We start from the raw sequence: 17,645 nt of genomic DNA, 5'->3' as shown, positions 1-17,645 counted from the left end.
CGCCTGGCCAGTTGCCCAGGTCAGGATATGGTATTGACTTGTAGCTGCGACAAGAACGTCCCCGTCTAGTATTATTGACTTTGAGCTCAAACTCGTATCGTAGTTTCTGATTTTCTTTCTTCTTTTCCGCACTTTCTGGGTCAGATTCATCAGAAAGTGACATCACACATTTTCCTTAGAATGAACTGTTAGAATTTATTGAAACTATGCCGTTTCACTTTCTTCTTCATACGCTGTCGTTTACCTCTCCTGAACGACATCGTGTTCTCTGTGTTTATTACAGTTTCACATCACTTCATTTGTATTATTTTATTTTATATTCAAAGTCAGATGATCGTTAGTCATCTGACTTCTATTTGTATCTCTGTACTTCTTTTCTTTGTTAATTTTGATGAATACGAATTACAAGTATCTCTTCTTCTCCCAACCTCCTCCTTCTTCTTCTTCTGTTCCCTGCATTCTACTCGTCTCTTAAGAATATTTCATGGTATCGGAGCGCTCAATGGCTCTTAATCAAAATGGAGTTCTGGGCACCAGCCCAAACCCTGCTTCTTCAAAACAACCTGCTGGTTCAATACTGGGAAGCTTCCCAAATTTATTTTCAAATCCTTCATCCCAGTAGATAAATCAACCTCAAAACCCTTTCAGAAATCCATATTACTTGACTCATTCAGATTTCACATCAAATCTTATCAACCTCACTTTAACGGGAGGAAATTTCCACTTGTGGAACAATCAGTTAGAGAACGCCATCAAGGCTAGAAACAAGATGTGTTTCGTTGATGGCTCGCTGGCAACTCCAAAAGAAAATGATGTTTCATTCCAAGATTGGATGCAATGTGATAGTTTGGTAAAGACTTGGATCACCAATTGTTTGTCTGTAGATATCCAGATCAGTGTTTCTACTTCAAAGACTGCTTTTGAGTTATGGACAGATTTGAAGAATAGGTACTCCTCTGCCAACCCAACAAGGGATTTCGAATTGGTAAGAGCTATTGCCACTATCAAGCAGGAAAACTCTACTGTAACAGAATATTATGCAAGGATAAAGGCACTTTGGGATGAGCTGTATCAATACAAGCAAGTTCCAAACTACAAATGTGGAAAGTGTACTTGTGGCATGGACAAAATTTCTCTGGCAGAGCAGAGCAAGGATAGATTAATGCAGTTTCTTATAGGTCTAAATGGCTCATTTGAACATGTCACTAATCAAATTTTGCTGATGGATCCATTGCCTGATGTGAACAAGGCTTTTGCTCAGGTAGCCAGGTCGAGAAAAGACTCACAGTTAATCAAGATGGAAAGAAACAAAGCACAGATTCAAATGTACAAGAGTCCTTGACAATGGCTGTCCAAGGTTCCAGTAGGAGCTCTCAGAATTCAAATAGAGATTACAAGGGACCAAAGAGATCCCAAAATGAAAGAGAAAAGCTCTTCTGCAAATACTGCAAGAAGACGAATCACAATGTTGATAAATGTTTCAAGTTTGTTGGCTATCCTCTAGAATATGAAATTCAAAACAAAAGGCCCAAGCAAGGAGGAGCAAATTTTTCAGAAAGGAAAAACATTAACCAAGTGGAAGCTAATGTTCAGAACAACCAAGGAGCTGGATTCTAACTATCAGGGGATCAATGTCAGCAGCTTCTTGCACTTTTGAAGGCAAATATGCCAACAACAAACTCCACTAATCACACTACTTCTATCTCAATAGTGGGAGGTAACTTTGTTTTGAAACATAATTGGATCATAGATACAGGAGCATCTGGTCATGTGGTATGAATGCATGATTATTTTCATTCATATAAACGTTTGCATAACTCATATGTGACTCTGCCAAATGGAAAAAGACATGAGATTGATTACATAGGTGAAGTCAAGTTAAAGAATGGATTAACGTTAACAGATGTGCTACATGTTAAGGATTTCAACTTCAACATGATATCTGCTAGTAAATTAGTTAGGAATAAGCCTTATAAGCTGATTTTCAATGAAAACTCATGTCAATTGCAGGATACAATCACATTGAGGAACACTGGGATGGGAACAATGCATAATGATCTATACTACCTAGATGAAGGACTAAGACCTGAGAAGAGAAATTTTGCTATGGTTAGTGCAATCCAGAAGAAGAACCAGATTTGGCACAAGAGATTAGGTCACCCTTCAGCTAGGATTTCAAGATTGATAAGAGAAGATTTTGTAGAAAATTGTGAAGATTGTTCTATATGTATTATGGCCAAGATGAAAAGATCATCCTTTTCTCTTAGTCAAACTAAAACCCAGAATCCTTTTGATGTAATACATGTAGATATCTGGGGTCCCAATGGGACAATGTCTGTAGAAGGATTCAAATATTTTATAACAATAATAGATGATTTCTCAAGAGCTACTTGGGTCATTTTAATGAAGAATAAATCAGAAACAATGAATCACATTCAAAATTTTAACAATTATGTAAAGACTCAGTTTAACAGTAAGATTAGAATTCTTAGGTCTGATAATGGACTGGAATTCCACATGAATGAGTATTTTAAAATGGAAGGAATTATTCACAAAAAGACTTGCCCTTATACCCCCAACAAAATGGGGTAGTTGAAAGAAAACATCAACACATTCTTAATGTTAGTAGAGCTATTAAACTGCAGGCAGCACTTCCAAAAGAATATTGGAACTACTGTTTTAAGACTGCAGTGCACTTAATCAATAGGTTACCTTCTCGAGTCTTAGACAAGAGAAGTCCCCTTGAGATTTTATACAACCAGAAACCCAATTATGACTCTTTAAGAGTTTTTGGATGTCTTTGCCATGCAAAGATTTTGAAACCTCAGGATTCCAAATTTGATGGTAGAGCTAAGAAGTGCACATTCTTGGGTTATCCATCAAATCTGAAAGGGTACAAACTCCTAGACTTGGAAACTCTTGAAGTGTTCACATCTAGAGATGTGATATTTCATGAAGATCAATTTCCTTTTAAGGATAATGTCTTAAATACACAACTCAATGAAGATTCTGTTCAAAATAGAATTGCAAATAATGACACAGATAATGTTGTAATGGCTCAACCTAATATGGACATTCCTGAAACTTCTAAAAGGAAGAAGAAAATGCCTGCCTATTTACATGAGTATGATTGCAATGCTGTGTTACATAATGTTCCTCATTCATCTCATGTCATTGATAACTCTATTTCTGTCATTCATTCAAAATCCCTAAATATTTCACATGAACATTTCTTAGCTGCTATCTCCTTACACAAGGAACCTAAGAATTATGGTGAAGCCTCAAAATCCATTTATTGGAATGAGGCCATGAATGCAGAATTGTCTGCTTTAGATGAAAATAATACTTGGAGTATTGTTCCTTTGCCAAGATAAAATACAACCCAAATGTGTGTACAAGATAAAATACAACCCAAATGGTTCAATAGAAAGATATAAAGCTAGGCTTGTTGCCCAAGGTTTTAGCCAAACATTAGGATTTGATTACCAAGAAACTTTTGCTCCTGTCATTAAGATTATTACTGTTAGAATTTTTCTTGCCTTAGCTACTGCAAACAAATGGTTTATGCATCATCTAGATGTACATAATGCCTTCTTAAATGGGGACCTTCTTGAGGAAGTTTATATGAAGCTACCTCTGGGCTATGACAGTGACAAATCTAGCTTAGTGTGTAAACTTAACAAGTCTCTATATGGCCTTAAGCAAGCGTCTAGACAATGGACATCAAATGCAAGGAAGCATTACTTAAGTATGATTTCAAACAATCAAAATGTGACTATTCTCTTTTTATATACACCAAAAATGGTTCAAAGGTATTACTAATTTTATATGTTGATGACATGTACATTGGGAGTGATAACGTTAATCTGGTAGAAGAAGTTAAAACCTACATAGGAACATGTTTTAAAGTTGAGGATTTGGGAAATTTGAAATATTTTTTAGGATTAGAAGTGAACACTATTGCAACTGGAATGACTATATGCCAAAAGAAATATATTACAGATTTACTTTGTGATACTAATTTTGAAGATTGCAGTGTGGTTAACTCTCCCATGGACGCCAATGTCAAAATATCCAGCAACCAAGGTATCCCTTTGGATGATCCAATGATCTATAGTAGAATGGTAGGAAAATTAATGTATTTAACTATAACCAGACCTGACATCTGTTATACAGTGTAGACTTTAAGCAGATTTATAAAGACTCCCACTGATCAGCACCTCAAGGCTACTCATAGAGTGCTCAAATACTTGAAAGGCACCTCCAACCAAGTTATGTTCTATCCCTCTGTCAGCTCTACCAGAGTTATTGCCTACTGTGATGGTGACTGGGCTGCCTGTCTTGGTTCCAGGAGATCCACTACAGGGTATTCCATCTTGTTAGGGAATGCTTTGGTGGCATGGAAGTCCAAGAAGCAACAAACCATTTCAAGATCCTCTGCTGAAGCTGAGTATCATTCTCTAGCCTCTATCACCATTGAGCTTGTATGGATGAATACTTTGCTTCATGAAATGAGGCATAACATGATCAAGCCTGTTCCTCTCTTCTATGATAGCAATGCATCTATCCACATAGCCACTAATCCTGTTTTTCACGAAAGAACCAAGCACATTGAAATCGACTGTCACTTTGTCAGAGAAAAGGTTGAGAAAAGATTGATTCATCTTCATCATATTCAGACTGTTCATCAACCAGCAGACCTTTTAACCAAGCCAATGGCTATTGTACAACTTCAGCATCTCTTGTCCAAGCTCAACATCGTCCAAGACCATGTTCAGCTTGCAAAGGGGTGTTAGAATTTATTGAAACTATGCCATTTCACTTTCTTCTTCATACGCTGTCGTTTACCTCTCCTGAACGACATCGTCTTCTCTGTGTTTATTACCATTTCACACACTTCATTTGTTTTATTTTATTTTATATTCAAAATCAGATGATCATTAGTCATCTGACTTCTATTTGTATCTCTGTCCTTCTTTTCTTTATTAAGTTTGATGAATACGAATTACAAGTATCTCTTCTTCTCTCAACCTCTTCCTTCTTCTTCTTCTTCTTCTGTTCACTGCATTCTACTTGTCTCTTAAGAATATTTCATGAACAACCTTATTTGTAAGATACTGTTTGTACCATAAATGACCCTCACACATTTACTGACACTTGACATGTCGGGCCTCACGTTTTGCAAGGAGCAACCAACCTCCAGTTGACACGCGGCGAGAGCAGGACTTTTTATTTCTAAGGTTTGTTTATTTTACAGATTTTTTAGTATTTATTAGCCTGAAATCTAGGAATAAGTTGCTAGAGATCAAAAGTGTCTGAAAGTCAATGTCCAAAAGGCTACAAAAGGGGAAATTATTGTCTAAACAGTTTATCCTTTTTCAAATCAGTTTGTTAACGAAGGACCGACTTTGTAGTAGAATTATCTCAAAGGAAGTTCAAGAGAAGTCAAAGTTTATTAGCCCTACTTCCCTGAATTTTCTCAAACACGTTTTAAGCTGCTACACGACACTAAGAAGTTAAGATCAGATTCGTCTTGTACTCTGAAAAGGAAGACATTTTCTCATGACATTTCGTGTAGGAGTATCAATAGAATGACGATTGTTAGTCATTTTTCCACAATTTCAAGCACGAAGTCTGTAAACCAAGAAGGTAGAGCGTACCACAACCTCCTAGAATGTACACATCCACCCTGAAGAAGGAGTACGACTAGAGAGATGTTGTCATAATCCCTGTTTCCAGGAGATGGTTGCGGTTATTTAGAATTCTAACCTAGTAACTTCAGTAACAAGCAAGATGGCAGTTCCCCACGACTTCCCATGATTGCACATGTCAAGAACGTGCCTAGGAAAAAGGATTTGAAGATCACCATCGTCGCCATGAATAGAAACTTACAATTACCCTGTGTCAAACACAGACTCTACATCTACATATCTTTACTATTTTCTTAGGCAATAACTCCGATCACTTTTCTTTTCAATTAGCATGGCTCCAACCAACTAATTTCTAGTTTAGCCCTTTACATTTCAAAGCCTCCGCGGCTATGTTTCTTTTTAGCTTGTAAAGCATGCCAAATACATTCCAAGATATATTCCTTTTCAATCAAATTCCTGATCCATTCCAATAATGTGTCGATTTTCATTTATTTTCAATAGAAGTTCTTTCATTTTGGTGATAGTCTTTTATCTCCTATTTTTCTATCTTGGCCTGATATGGATGATAAGTCCTTTTCCTAGAAGGCAACCGTAAATCAAAAAAATCTTTGGACTGACAATAAGTCGTGGAACACTTGAACACACATCATTCATAACCCAAACAATCTTATTCCCAACAATCGGATTTAGCATATCTCCTATCTAGTACAGAAGACATCGAATGTAGTTTTGGCACGTGTGTTGTGTAAAGTAATTGAAGTCATGACAAAGAGATAGGAAAAGCAGCAATAGGTGAACCAACTCGAGATTCGTCTCCACCTCTTTCACCTCATGAATATTGTTCAAGACATGCTAGGCCTTAGGTGCCTAGGGAGACCCACATACCATGGGCCTTCTACAAAGAAAGTATATCGTATTCCACTCCCTAGAGGGTTTAGACCTCCAGATTTTTCTCTATTCTAAAAAGGATGCTCAGTCAACTATGGAGCACATAGCTCGTTTCACCATTCAGTATGGAGAAGTTGGCTAGAAAGATTACTGTAAGCTGAAGGTATTTGGAAATTCTCTCACTGGTATAGCTTTCTCTTGGTACATTAAGTTACCTGCTAATTCTATTGATACACGGATAGAGATAGAGGAAGCTTTCCATAAATAACTATATAAGGAAGAACCATAAATCACAGTGATAGACTTGTCAAGGATTGCTCAATTTCCAGAAGAGCCAATTGAGTTATTACTCACCAAGTTCAAAGAAGCCAGCCTTTGATAATATACTAAAATCCTAGAAGGCGAAGTGGTAGCGCTGGTGATGAAAGGCATGATCGTAACTCCTGTGTCTATCCACTAATCCTCTGTGTTTGACACCAAGGACACCTTTGAGATCACTACAATCAGCATCTTTTGATCATCGTGTTCAATCACGTTGGCTTGTTTAGCTGCTCCTTCGCTCTTGCCCAATTTCGGGTGATTCCTACAATCCTTTAACTCTATGGCCAGACTTATTGCACACATAAAAATTTCCCTAAAACCTATAGGACTGCCCTTATTTTCCTTTGTCTTGAAAATGCTTCTTCCTTTTTCATCAACCTTGTATTTGGAAGGCTCGGCCACATTGGCTTTAGAACCTTCTTTAGTAGGAATTGAGCTCTTCATACTGTCTTCTACAATACAAAGGTGAAGAATTAAATCTTCCAATCTCATCTCGTTTCTCTTGCGCTTCAAATAGTTCTTAAAGTCTGACCAACCTTGAGGCAGTTTCTCAATCACAATCGCCACCTGAAATATGTCATGCAAAATGACCTATAGCTATTGTATCTGAATCATATCATATTTAACATCAATCATCTTATAATCCATAAATTTGACTATAACAAATTTCTTTGAGCATGCATCCTCGGTTTTCTATTTATTGTCCAACTTATCCCACTATTGCTTAGAGGTCTTGACAATAAGCATTGTATAGAGAATTAACTAAACAGTTAAGAATATAGTTCTTTACATAGGGAGTGCCCATGCTTTTAGGTCTACAGTGCACAAAGAGTGGTGATATCTTTCTCTGCTAGTCCTAGGATCAGACACGTCTCAGACAGGTACTTCACCTGATTTATCATGGTCAGATAGAAGAACATCTTCTGTTGCCACTATTTGAAACCAACACCAGTCAACTTCTCTGGTTACTGGGTTGGAGTTACTGGGTGTGACACCACAATAGTATCCAACACCAAAATTGAAGGCTGTATGGCCTAGACTAATATGCTAACCAGTCTCGAGTCTATTAGCCGTATGGCTTGAACCCACACAACCAGAGATTGTCCCAACTAATTGGCGTAAAGCAGTCGCACCAATAGCTCCTACATCAATAAAGACATCATCACCATAAATTGAAGTTGTGGGGAAATCGTTGTTAGCAGCCATCTCTGACAACAGCACACGACAAAAATCAGTATCGCTTTTAGATTGTTGTCATAATACAGTATAAAGTAACTGTAGAAGATAATAGACGATGCAAAGAAGTATTTTATTGAACACAATATATAGATTCAGTACTAATTGGAAGAAATAAATAACATAAAATAGAAGCAGTATAGAAACATATCTTGTAATATAATTTTATAAGTTCAGGTATGGGGAACCCAGATCTCGTTAAGGCAATAGCTCCTGCCTATTGTAGTGCTTAGCAAGTTTCCGAGTTTCACCTCCCAAGATATAACACTTTTTAACCTGATCGACGTAGCACTACGTGGATACAAGCCTCGGTCGAAAACTCTTGAACTCATTAACACTCAGGAACAAAAACGGATGAAAAGAATTTTGAGAGGGAAAACTTATATGTTATTTATGAAAAGAATCTTTTATAGAAAAAAGCTTTTGTCATTCATAGAACTCGCCATTAGAATTTAAGAGTTTAGAACTCAATCACCTAATTAATTCTAATTGAGTTAGGATTTTAATCAAACTTTGACAAAAAAATATTATTATATATTTTTCTCAGACCCGGATCCATGCCCAAGGTCAAGCCCAGCCTGACTGACCAATAGGACGGTGATGACTTATGCGCGTGTGGTGGTTTGACCTAGTGCCCATGGTGTTGAGAGTCTCTACACCATAAAAGGTTTGGTACACATGGGTCCTAATGTATAGCCCAATACTGCCACTTATAAACTAACATATTACTAACTTTCCTAATGTGGTACTGTTGTGCTAATTAATATACATATAATTACACACCCTTTACATGGTATTTTATGGTTCTTAGAGTGAATTGAGGATTGATATTGCCTAAGAATTGCATATTTGAACATTGTTGGTGCCTAGGAGCATATCAGGCGGAAAGGAGTCATATCGGATCGAAGATTGAAGAAATTACAAAATAATTACAGAGTGCATTTCCAATCGATCGAACCCTTATTTCGATCGATCGGCCATCAATGTGTTAAAGATTAACAGTGAAGATTTCCGATCGATCGGCCAGATCAGATCGTGATTCTACAAATTTTTGAATGCCCAAAATTATCCCTTACTCATGTGGGTCCAGTTCAAAATGACACCAATGAGTATTCTAAATGACATATATGTAAAATGGGGTATAAAAGGGTAAATTTTAGGCTTTTAGGGACATTCTCTCCCATTTGGGAAGAATCCTTGGAGGCTAGGGTTTAGGAGACCAAGAGGAGACAGCTTTGGAGCTTGAAGAAGAAGAGGACTTCAGGGGGTTTCTTGATTTCTTTCTCTAATCTTTTAACAATGACTGCTATTCTTGATTATACGATATATTTGCACTCTATGAGGAACTAATCCTCTTGCTAGGGTTCTAATAAAGCCCAACCTTAAATATTGAATGAACTTGTTTGTGATTCTAGATTCCTTTTTCTTATTGATTGTTTATGGGTGTGCTTAATTTTTTGGGTGCTTGATCACCATCAAAATGATTTGTTGCCTAGATTGAAACAGAAAAGAGATTTCTAGGATTTGCCTCTTGCCATAGACGACATAGGGTGTATGAACCATAGAAATATAGGAATATGACCTATGTAATCGCTAAATGGTTAATCCACAAATCTTAATGGGTCTTCGTCTTTTGAATCCGATTGTTAGACATAACAGGGATTTGAGATAATAACACTTCCAGTGTGACCAGACATGGAGCATTGGAGAGGTTAGAGAAATCGATTGTCAATGATTGAATAGGGAATTAGGGATTAACGATTCAAGAGAATTCTATTGGATAGGTGGTGGTGACATTAGGTATCCTAGTACTTTGACTCCTCGATTTATTTATTAATTGCTTTTAATTACTTATCATAGTGTTCGTTTATAATCACACCCAATCTTCACTTTTCCACTTTAGCATAACTTAACCTTAATTGATATTAATTTGAATTGCCAACACATACTCGTGGAAACGATAATTTACTCATCATTTTATTACTTGTGCGATTTGTGCGCTTACAAATATTTCACATCAATTTTTTTTGCGCTGTTGTCGGGGATTGAGGCAATTTTATTTGATCTTGATTTAGGTTAATTTTGGTGCTAATTTGGATCTTTCTTTGTACATATTTTTTTTATTTGTTTGTTTGAGTGTTTTACTGGGCTAGTTATGCTGCTTTTGTGCAGGTGGCAAGATGCAGAAATTTGGAAATTGGGGTCAGAGGCCATTTTCGATCGATTGGAGCGTCTGCCCAATCAATCGATGGAGCAGGGTAAATTTTCTTTCTTATTTTTCAACCCCAGCAGCTCCCGCACCGCATGATCCAGCCCTCCATGATCGCCACTCAGGTCATTTTGTTCCTTACCTCCCTCTTTTATGCCTATTGTCCAGGAACCTCCCTCTTTTATGCCTATTGTCTGAAACACTGAGGACAGTGTTCATTTCAAGTGTGGGGGTGTGAATCTAGGAATGTGGGTTAGTTTAGGTTTAAAAAAAATATAAAAAAAATTTTGACTTCAAATGCCTTATGCCATGTCATTCTTGAATGTATTTGGATGAATTTTATGATCTTTGAAGCATTGATGGATCTTGCTATAGACATTCTTCCCAATTGAGTTTTTCTATCTTGAAAATTGTTTTGTCCATTATGCTTTCATGAATATGGAACACTTGTTTATAGGGTATGAAATATGACTTCACTTTGGCCATTTGTCGTTGTTTGAGATCAATTTGATTCCAAGTAGCACTACTTGAGCAATGAAAAGAAGAAAAGAATAGAAAAGAAAAAGAAAAGAAAAATTATTATTATGTCTATGAATAAATGGTTTCTTTCATAAGTTTTCTGCTGAGTAACCGGACCTCTTGTCTCTCAAGCAATGTGTTTCGCATAAAAAGGTAGGAAATGAATGTTAGAGTACCTTGGTGACTAGTTTAACGTCGTAGCCTTTTTTACTTGGGTAATTAGATCTGTTGGGGTATCTTAACACCTAGTGCTCTAAGCCAACTGGATTGGAAGTCATTGGTTGAAAGCTCGCTACATGGGTCATTTAGAAAGCTTAAGGGGGTTGAGCATTACGCAAGTCACCTTTGAAAAGAAATAGAAAAAAAATAATGTTAATAAGAATGAAGTTTAAATAAATGTTGATTGTATTTGCTTCTTGCTTCTTATTGCTCTTGGAAGACTACATGACCATTGTTTATGTTACTTTGAAGCCAAATAGCATGCGAAATCCATTATGTGCATCAATTCTTGATATGTTAAGCAAGGTGGATGAGATAAGATTCTTGAAGGACTGCTTTTATTGGCTTGAGTGCCCTAATGATTGGTTTGTTAGTGTGGATAAGGTTGTAATTGTGAGTTCATTTTATACTCTTGTTGATGACGTGAATTTTGGCATTGAAGTTGTTTAATGTTTGTGGGTATCATTCTGGTAAACCCTCAGGAGACACAACTCCTCCTATTAGGGGCACGAAGGGGTTTAAAGGCTTATGAAACATGCTAAGTGTCATCATGAGCCCTACGAAAGTGGCGTAGTTTAGTTTCTTATTTTTGCTTTAGTATTAGTTGTTTTGTTTTTCATTTGAGTTGAATTGAGAACTCCTGTCCTTTGATCCTTAGTTTGCTCGAGGATGAGCAAAGGTTAAGTGTATGGGTGTTTGTTGTGCTAATTATATACATATAATTACACACCCTTTACATAGTATTTTATGGTTCTTAGAGTGAATTGAGGATTGATATTGCCTAAGAATTGTATATTTGCACATTGTAGGTGCCTAGGAGCATATCGAACGGAAAGGAGTCATATCGGATCGAAGATTGAAGAAATTACACAATAATAGAAGAATGCATTTCCGATCGATCGAACCCTTGCTCTGATCGATCGGCCATCAATGTGTCAAAGATTAACAATGAAGATTTCTGATCGATCGGAGGTCAATCCCAATCGATAGACCAGATCGCACTTCTATAGATTTCTGAACGATCAAAAATATCCCAAACTTATGTGGGTTCAGTTCAAAATGACACCAATGGGTATTCTAAACGACATATATCTAAAATGGGGTATAAAAGGGTAAATTTTAGGATTTTAGGGACATTCTCTCCCATTTGGGAAGAATCCTTGGAGGCTAGGGCTTAGAAGACCAAGAGGAGATAGCTTTGGAGCTTGAAGAAGAAGAGGATTTCAAGGGGTTTCTTGATTTCTTTCTCTAATCTTTGTAACAATGACAACTATTCTTGATTATATGATATATTTCCACTCTTTTAGGAACTAGTCCTTCTGCTAAGGTTCTAATGGAGCCCAACCTCGAATATTGAATGAACTTGCTTTGTGATTCTAGATTCCTCTTTCTTATTGATTGTTTATGGGTGTGCTTAATGCTTTTGGGTGCTTGATCACCATCTAAATGATTTGTTGCCTAGATTGAAACCGAAAGGAAATTTCTAGGATTTACCTCTTGCCATAGACGACAAAGAGTGCATAAACCATAGAAATATAGGGACATGACCTATACGATCGCTAAATGGTTAATCCACAAATCTCAATGGGTCTTCGTCTTTTGAATCCTATTGTTAGACATAATAGGGATTTGAGATAAAGACACTTCCGGTGTGACCAGACATGGAGCATTGGAGAGGTTAGGAAAATCAATTGTCAATGATTGAATAGGGAATTAGGGATTAACGAATCAAGAGAATTCTATTGGATAGGTAGTGGTGACATTAGGTATCCTAGTACCTTGACTCCTTGATTTATTTATTAATTGCTTTTAATTACTTATCATAGTGTTAGTTTATAATCAAACCCAATCTTCACTTTTCCACTTTAGCATAACTTAACCTTAATTGATATTAATTTGAATTGCCAATACATCCTCATAAGAATGATAATTTACTCATCATTTTATTACTTGTGCAATTTGTACGCTTGCAAATATTTCACATCAGGTACTCTTTGCAACACACACAAAACACGCTTGTCTCTTTGTGTTATTGAGCAATTCACCCTTAATGGTTCCAACAGTCCAATTAGAGGTTGCTCTGTTAATGTTACTAGCGATCTTTTCATGCACCGTACATTAAAGGAGCTTGAAGGAAACTTGTTGGATGTGTAAATCAAGAGTTGGAGATCGAGATCGTGTAAAAAGTTGGTACTTTCTGAACAAGTAGCATCCATTAATGGATTCTACTACATGCATGATAAATTAACCGATCATGTTGGTTACATATGTGTAAAAAATTATAAATTTCCGCCGCATATTTATGGGCAACTTTTCACTATAATTTTGCATATCTCCATGTGATTAGAGTGTAGGGATGTTACTTCTAATTCGTTATTACTTACTTCACATGGTACACAACATTATAGATGAACAGTTTTGCGAGGTATGATATGTGAAAACAATTATCTCTTTAAAACTATGAAAATTATTAAACTTTGATTGTTAATTTAACTTTACTATAAAATGAGTATTATGTTTGACACAACGCTCTTTCGTCGCCATGCATTGTCACAATCAATTGTAAAAAAATTTTACTCTTGTAATAATTTGCCAACTTTGATTGTAGTTATGTTGTGAGTCCATTCATACTTATTGCTTAATACGTCCAACATAAAAATTGTATTATAATTTGTGAAAACAAGATTTATGAAAGTTTAATCATTAATAAATTATGTGGAATAGGGATTCTATGTTGGGTTGTAAGTTACACACCTTTCGATACTTACTAGAATCTTCTTCATCACAAGCTGAATTCTTGCCAAAGAAAATAGTTAGCAGACCTAGCGGTCACAGTGGTGACCGAGGATGTTCCGATGCTCAAGTCAGATTTCCTAGTTTTGAGTAAGTGTTTTAGTAAGCCAAAATTCATCCTTTATCTTGTGTTGCCTCTATCTTTTTATAGTCATCTTTTTCCCTTGAATTTAGCGATCTTTATGTCCCATTATCTCTAATTGTAGACTCAATCCCGCAGTTAGTGGGATTGGGTGGTTGGGTTGGTTGGCTCTCCTAGCCGATCGACTTGAAGAGTCTATTCAACCTTAGTCGTCGAACCCTAGTAATGATTATGGGTCCCATTAATCTGATCTTGTGCTTTATTTGCTTGGTGCTTGACACATGTCCTTATCTTGCTAAATGTATCTTTGACTTCTTGACCGTGAGTTTTATTCCTTTACAATTGCCTCCAGGACTGGGCTAAACTTTTTTGGCAAAACTTGATCTTTGACTATTTGGCCGATCTTTTTGGATGTGACTAGTCTTCTTGAGTTAATTACGTATATGCCCCTTATAAATGATCTTTATGTCTTTTCTTGGGACCCTACTACGTCATGTGAACAGACGATACTCCTTAGGCGGCCTTGTGTGGAGACAATTCCGCTTCTTCTACGCTTCAATTTTGCCTCGTATAAATAGGGTGGAATGGTTCTCCCCTTACTTTATCCTATTACTCTTGTTGTCGTCGACACCTCTGCAACAGCTTTTCCATTAGCTTCTCATGTAAGTCCCCATTCTTATTTGTCTTTCCTTCCTTTATGGAATTATTTTCAAAGATTGTCAAGGATATCGAGTCTCTTTGTGCGTGGGGGAACCAGTGTGGCTTTCCTTCCGAGTGTGAGCATGGTATTTAATACGATGGTGAATTTGAGGATGGCTGAGTGAAGTTTTTGATAATCGTCGTCATTGGAGGAGGTGTGTGTTTTCCTTTATTTGCATTTTTCAAGCGGGCACTCAGGGTTTTTCAACTCACACCACATCAATGCAACTCCAATCTCTTTAGGATTGTGAGTGGGATTGATCTAACAAATAGGACGTATGGGTTCAACCTTAAGCCACTTGATCTGGACCTTGCCTACTTCACAAACTGGGAAGCATCGGGACTAGGTACCATTATTTTCCCTTGAAAAAGTCTAGCCTCTTATTCATTTTTTACCCTCCTCATGGAAAAGGTGTAAGGATGAATTTTTCTTGATTCGTGGCCAAGGATGGGAGTTCAGTGAAAGTGAGAATGAGAACAATCCAAACCGACTCATCCGCGACCCAGGTGTTGCTTCAGGTCGGCCACCTCTCGACTTTTCATGTAGTCAACTCTGCTTATGGGTAATGGTCATTTCTTGCTCTTATCATGGGTTAATGTCTTTCAGGTCCAGGCTTTACTCCTAGGCAAAGAAAAGAAAGGGGGTTATGCCCGACTCTCAATAGATTTTATAAATACCTTGAGGATGGTGTTGTCATTCCATTCACTTGTCCTAGGTTACAAACCTGTTGGATTTTCATTCATCCTTCTTCCTCTGGGGTAGACAAGGCTCAAATGAATACATTTTTTGTGAGTTTGATCCCAACACCAGTCTTGTTCACACCCTTTTCTCTGGCAAGCTGAAGGGCTTGTGCCTCTATAAATTCCTTGTTTATCTGCTAGTGTGGAGAGCTGGATGGATGGCATCCACGGTGATGGTCCCGTTGATCTTCTGAATAATTAGAACATCCTCGAACTCGATGGATCTTGTTCATTATATTTCACTTTTCTATATGTGCACTAAGAATTATGTTGCCATTTTTCTTTATTGCCTTGCTTATTTGTTCGCCCCTTTTGCAGCTTTTTCGTCAACCTCGATGGCTCTTCCTTTGAAAGCTTTTGGCTCAGGTGTTGGTGGGCCTGGCTGAAATGGGTCTCCTGCTGCTCCCACTCAGAGGGGCAAGGACCTCCTCGACGAGTCCTCAAAAAGGAGAAAACAAGTTTAGCTACAGATCCTCGGTGGTGATTCCTCCAAGGGGGCTTACTCCCAATCTTCTAAATTTGATGGAATGAGCCTTTGACTTTTCATCCGAAAGTCTCTGGGAAGCCTGTACCAGTTTAACATCCATTCGCGATAAAGGGGTCGGGCATTCCCTACTAGCCTGCAAGACTTTGACGGTTGATTAAACTCGATGGGAGAAGACTCTTGGAGTCGAGGTCAGAGAGGTAGGGTCTAGGTATCTGATGTAGGTTCAATCTTTTTTGATTTTTTCCTTCCTCGCTTCACTTTTTTTTTCCTACCTGTTTTCCTCTCCTATTTTTTCTTTAGACTGCTCAAGTACTTTATGAACTCAATGGTCACTTAGCTCACCTCGAGTGTAAAAAAAGCCTAGTTGGCTAAGGCCCTTGGTGCGGCCAAAGCTCATCGAAGTAAGGATCTCTACTGACTTGGAAAAGTCCTCTAAGGTTCAGTTATAGAAGAAGAACGCCCAACTTGAATTTGTCCTAACGCTCATCTTTCGTCTGTTCTGAGCAAGAAAGAGGATGCGACGAAGAAATCGTATGACATATGTATGTTTCACCACATATTTCGTAGAGATTGCTAAGCAAAACAATATGGCCTACGTTCGGGGAAGGGGGATGTTCTCTTGGAGATGGGCATTTCCAAAGACTTGTCGGTTTGTGAGCAAGGCGAAATAATATGGCCTGAACCGAAAACCCCTCAAGAAGATATCCTTGAGCTCTACTTTCCTTCTAGTCTTCTAGCTGAATCTGAGCTTCCAGTTGTGGCAACCCCTACTATTCAAGAAGAATCTACATTGGATGGGCTGATGGCAGTACTGTTCTAGAAGGCGAGGTTGATCAGCCTGAAATTTGTTCTTTCGATGTCATTGATTTAGATGCTACCCCACCCGTTGTGCTTGCCGATCAAGACCAACCCAACCTTGCAACTTAGTTTATTGCATTTCCTTCATGTGTTCCTTTGATGTAGCTTTTCTTTTCACTAATGTAAAAGATATTTGAATCTTTTGGTATTGAACTTATTTTGGCATAGCTATAAAGGTATTGTGGTCGACCGGCCTCGTCTTCATACCTATTTTGATATTATCATAAACTCAAACTTTCCTGGGGAGCTTGTAAGACTCGTTCAGCTAGCCAAACTTCCCTAAGCTTTTTTGGAATTAAACCCAAGTTTCCTTGGGAAGTCCCTAGGACTTTTTTGCCTTAGGCTGTTCAACTAGCCAAACCTCGCAGGGAGGAACCTCTAAGGTTTTCGAGAATTAAACCCAAGTTTCTCGAACTTTTTTGGCTTAGGCCGTTCGACTAATCAAACCTCGCAAGGAGGAATCTCTAAGGTTTTTTGAGAATTAAACCCAAGTTTCATTGGGAAATCCCTCGAACTTTGTTGGCTTAGGCCGTTTGACTGGCCAAACCTTTCAAGGAGGTACCTCTAAGGCTGTTGAGAATTAAACCTAAATTTCCTTGGGAAGTCCCTCAGACTTTTTTGGCTTAGGCCGTTCGGCCAGCCAAACCTTGCGGGAGAAACTTCTAAGGTTTTTGAGAATTAAACTCAAGTTTCCTTTGGAAGTCCCCTAGAATTTTTTTGCTTAGGTCATTATGCCAGTCAAACCTCGCAGGGAGGAACCTCTCAGGTTTTTTTTAGAAATTTAATGTTGATGGGAAATTTAATTTCTTGCCTAGAAAGATCGTCTTTTTTATTTATTTGAAGTAATAGAAAACAGAAAACAACTTGACCACTTACCACATATGCTTGTAAATCGATGAGAATACGCTATATCGATAGAACTTTCTCAAATTCATTGCATTC

The sequence above is a fragment of the Tripterygium wilfordii genome, chromosome 6, assembly GCF_013401445.1.
Source record: "Tripterygium wilfordii isolate XIE 37 chromosome 6, ASM1340144v1, whole genome shotgun sequence".
In the NCBI taxonomy this organism is placed as follows: domain Eukaryota; kingdom Viridiplantae; phylum Streptophyta; class Magnoliopsida; order Celastrales; family Celastraceae; genus Tripterygium; species Tripterygium wilfordii.
This window is presented reverse-complemented; position numbering follows the sequence as displayed.